General features: G+C 50.8%; 1 non-coding gene across 1 annotated transcript in view; it reads left to right on the plus strand.

The window, feature by feature from the left end:
• The first annotated feature begins 4788 nt into the window (after positions 1-4788).
• The window catches only part of LOC126432589 (small subunit ribosomal RNA), a 1909-nt gene continuing 1697 nt past the window's right edge, over positions 4789-5000 (plus strand). The window contains exon 1 of the ribosomal RNA XR_007578074.1: positions 4789-5000. This exon is cut by the window's right edge and continues 1697 nt beyond it. This is a non-coding gene — a ribosomal RNA (small subunit ribosomal RNA).

Consider the following 5000-nt stretch of genomic DNA (forward strand, 5'->3'; position numbering starts at 1 on the left):
TGCGTGGGAAGAGTCTTTCTAGGCCCTGACCCACGGGAAGGGTGTAGCTTCCCCCATCCCGGACATTTGACGTCGTCACACTACCGGTATTGACTAATAGACTGATTGCTGATAATCATTAGCCATACACTGGGGGAAACGGCCGACAGGGGCGGCAACATAGTGGAGCCGCAGTGTCACTAATGTACAGAGATAGAACAGTTTCGACTGGAACTAGAGTAACCGTATACACGGCACTGATTAGTAATAGATGCAGAGCCATCAGAATACAGATAATATATACAACCGTCCCTATACATGCTGAAAGACTCTGCACACAATGAGAACCACACGTCAGCCAGACACTCTTATCACACACTACTCTCTTATCACACACAATATCTAACCACCAGCATGGAAGAACATCCAATGCATCCTCTCCGCCACATGACACAATCCACACTATCATTACCAGACCGGGAGGTCCACCCAGAAAACACAATATCCCACCCTTCCGACATCCGCACATTGCTCAGCTAAGCCACGAACACCCACACATGTCCTACACAGTGGTGCACCCAACATCACAATACTGCCTCCTGTCACAGCACACAAACAATGGCAGGAATGAAAGACACAGATCTGCCACAACCATGGAATCGGAGCGCCGCCTGTCATGAGCCAAAAGTGCATCCTGACGTGACAAATCGGATAATACCGCAGGCATCCAATTACGATAATCACTATCAACGAACCTGCCGCCCCCCCCCCAATACACCTTTCCCTACAACAATGTGTATCTGAACCTACGCTATATCGTAACTTAACCTAACCTATATCGTACCTTAACCTAACCTATATCGTACCTTAACCTAACCTATATCGTACCTTAACCTAACCTATATCGTACCTTAACCTAACCTATATCGTACCTTAACCTAACCTATATCGTACCTTAACCTAACCTATATCGTACCTTAACCTAACCTATATCGTACCTTAACCTAACCTATATCGTACCTTAACCTAACCTATATCGTACCTTAACCTAACCTATATCGTACCTTAACCTAACCTATATCGTGCCTTAACCTAACCTATATCGTGCCTTAACCTAACCTATATCGTGCCTTAACCTAACCTATATCGTGCCTTAACCTAACCTATATCGTGCCTTAACCTAACCTATATCGTGCCTTAACCTAACCTATATCGTGCCTTAACCTAACCTATATCGTGCCTTAACCTAACCTAATTTGTGCCTTAACCTAACCTAATTTGTGCCTTAACCTAACCTAATTTGTGCCTTAACCTAACCTAATTTGTGCCTTAACCTAACCTAATTTGTGCCTTAACCTAACCTAATTTGTGCCTTAACCTAACCTAATTTGTGCCTTAACCTAACCTAATTTGTGCCTTAACCTAACCTAATTTGTGCCTTAACCTAACCTAATTTGTGCCTTAACCTAACCTAATTTGTGCCGTAACCTAACCTAATTTGTGCCGTAACGTAACCCATGTTGTGCCGTAACGTAACCCATGTTGTGCCGTAACGTAACCCATGTTGTGCCGTAACGTAACCCATGTTGTGCCGTAACGTAACCCATGTTGTGCCGTAACGTAACCCATGTTGTGCCTTAACCTAACCCATGTTGTGCCTTAACCTAACCCATGTTGTGCCTTAACCTAACCCATGTTGTGCCTTAACCTAACCCATGTTGTGCCTTAACCTAACCTACGTTGTGCCTTAACCTAACCTACGTTGTGCCTTAACCTAACCTACGTTGTGCCTTAACCTAACCCATGTTGTGCCTTAACCTAACCCATGTTGTGCCTTAACCTAACCCATGTTGTGCCTTAACCTAACCCATGTTGTGCCTTAACCTAACCCATGGTGTGCCTTAACCTAACCCATGGTGTGCCTTAACCTAACCCATGTTGTGCCTTAACCTAACCCATGTTGTGCCTTAACCTAACCCATGTTGTGCCTTAACCTAACCCATGTTGTGCCTTAACCTAACCCATGTTGTGCCTTAACCTAACCCATGTTGTGCCTTAACCTAACCCATGTTGTGCCTTAACCTAACCCATGTTGTGCCTTAACCTAACCCATGTTGTGCCTTAACCTAACCCATGTTGTGCCTTAACCTAACCCATGTTGTGCCTTAACCTAACCCATGTTGTGCCTTAACCTAACCCATGTTGTGCCTTAACCTAACCCATGTTGTGCCTTAACCTAACCCATGTTGTGCCTTAACCTAACCCATGTTGTGCCTTAACCTAACCCATGTTGTGCCTTAACCTAACCCATGTTGTGCCTTAACCTAACCCATGTTGTGCCTTAACCTAACCCATGTTGTGCCTTAACCTAACCCATGTTGTGCCTTAACCTAACCCATGTTGTGCCTTAACCTAACCCATGTTGTGCCTTAACCTAACCCATGTTGTGCCTTAACCTAACCCATGTTGTGCCTTAACCTAACCCATGTTGTGCCTTAACCTAACCCATGTTGTGCCTTAACCTAACCCATGTTGTGCCTTAACCTAACCCATGTTGTGCCTTAACCTAACCCATGTTGTGCCTTAACCTAACCCATGTTGTGCCTTAACCTAACCCATGTTGTGCCTTAACCTAACCCATGTTGTGCCTTAACCTAACCCATGTTGTGCCTTAACCTAACCCATGTTGTGCCTTAACCTAACCCATGTTGTGCCTTAACCTAACCCATGTTGTGCCTTAACCTAACCCATGTTGTGCCTTAACCTAACCCATGTTGTGCCTTAACCTAACCCATGTTGTGCCTTAACCTAACCCATGTTGTGCCTTAACCTAACCCATGTTGTGCCTTAACCTAACCCATGTTGTGCCTTAACGTAACCCATGTTGTGCCTTAACGTAACCCATGTTGTGCCTTAACCTAACCTATAATGTGCCTTAACCTAACCTAAAGTGCGCCGTAACCTAAACTATATTGCGCCTTAACCTGACGCACGTTGTCGCTGAACCTGCTCTGTAATTGTTATGCAACCCGTTAAAGTAGTGTAGTGTTGCCTAACCGCAACCCTCGCAATATAGTTCGCTACTCGCACTGCCCGGTCCCCTGTGTATCGCGTCATGTTAAACACCTTGCAGGTGTTGCTGACTTTCCACATGCTCCTGCTATACACTGTAGTGTGGATAGCAGCAGGACGTACATGCCCCCCCCCCCTTCCCCCCTGCCTTCGCAAGCTGGTCGGTGAGAAGTTTGCATGTTCAATGCCCTTCGCATGCCGACGTACTCAGCCTACGTTGTGGTACGGCCTGTCACCTGTCCGCCGATGTACGCAAAACCCACAAACTGTACTGCACATTGCTCCGTATGTACTGAATGATACATCGTGGCCCATGTGACCGTATGACGACAGCGCCTAGCAACGGCGGACCATACAGTCCAAATATTGTGCACGCAGCTACGTGTCGTCTCCCTATAAGAGCTGGATTGCAGTGTGGTACGCCATACAGACGTGTGGGAGGAACGGACGCCCTGGATGGCGATCAGCATGAGCAGTCTGTTGATGTAGTGGAGCGTGTATTCGGACGTAGTCGTCTCTTCTCACACACCGTGATAGCATGTTGCACCGCGTTCCACATCTGCGACATGCTGCAGAGGCGGGCTGACAGTCGTTCGCGCAATGGACACCGCATACGTACGGGGTCTACCTTCCACGTGTTCTCTAGGCGTGCACATGTTGTTGCGTCTATGTGGGCAGACGTAGTGTGTTGTGACACCTGACACAGGCATGCAATACTCGTTGCAAATGGCGATGGACGTGTACGTTTGCTGGTGACGTTACGCAAATGAACAACTGGTAACCCGTTGTGGTGCGGTTGTTCTCGCTAGAGGTGAATCAGTGTTGGCGACGATCGGTCGAGCTATTAACCGGTTGTTTCAGGGATACCCACCATGCCCACGAACGTGAAAGGGGACCCACCATGCCCACGAACGTGAAAGGGGATCTGGGTGTGAGGCGATACGCGGCGGTGGCTGGGTGGGACCGTCCCCGGCCGGTGAGGGGGGGCCGCCCGGCGTGCTGGCAGCGCGGTGCGTGGGCGCACGCGCTACAGCCGGCTGGTGGGGGCGGCCGGTGGCAGGCGCGCCGGCCGACGGACGCGGCAGGCGGCGCAGCTGCGCGCCGGCGCCCCCTGCTCGCGGCGCCTTGCGGCCAAAGTAGGTCCTCGCGGGCCCGGTGCGAAGCGCGGTGGCCATCTGCAGTGTGCTGGTCCGATTGAGGACTTTGTGCGCTGAGGATGCGCCGCCGCCCGGCGCTCGGCGCCGCGACGCCGTCTGCTGCTCGGTCGCCCCAGCGGTTCTCGCAGGTGGTTTGTATCGCAGCTGTGCGGACGTGTTGGCGCGTGCGCTGTGCTGGGAGAGTTCGCTTCGGCACCCAAGTAGGGCTTTTGTCCTTCTGTGGCGCTGGCGTTGGAGCTGCCGGTCACCGTAGGTGGCGCGTGTTGTCTCCCGCCGGCAATGCCACGACAGCACGCTCCCGGGCCTCTGTCGGCAGCGGCAAGCTCAGTTGGGAGCACGGGTGGTCGCACCTAAAGCGTCTACTCGCCTAACTCCGGGCGATTGCGCCTCTCTCGAACCCGACCAAGTACTTAGGACGGCGCTGCGCGCCGCCGGGACCTGAGAGGGTTTCGAGGTGTGTTGTGCAGGGGAGCTCAGCCTCCTCCTGTTTGCAGAATAATTGAGCGGACGCTTGCGTGTTCGCGCGGGCCCCCGGGACACACTCCCGGGCGGCCGGCTGCTCAGCTCTAGTTGACGCAGCTCCCTGGTTGATCCTGCCAGTAGTCATATGCTTGTCTCAAAGATTAAGCCATGCATGTCTCAGTACAAGCCGCATTAAGGTGAAACCGCGAATGGCTCATTAAATCAGTTATGGTTCCTTAGATCGTACCCACGTTACTTGGATAACTGTGGTAATTCTAGAGCTAATACATGCAAACAGAGTCCCGACCAGAGATGGAAGGGACGCTTTTA

The sequence above is a fragment of the Schistocerca serialis genome, unplaced genomic scaffold (assembly GCF_023864345.2).
Source record: "Schistocerca serialis cubense isolate TAMUIC-IGC-003099 unplaced genomic scaffold, iqSchSeri2.2 HiC_scaffold_1142, whole genome shotgun sequence".
NCBI classification, from domain to species: Eukaryota; Metazoa; Arthropoda; class Insecta; order Orthoptera; family Acrididae; genus Schistocerca; species Schistocerca serialis.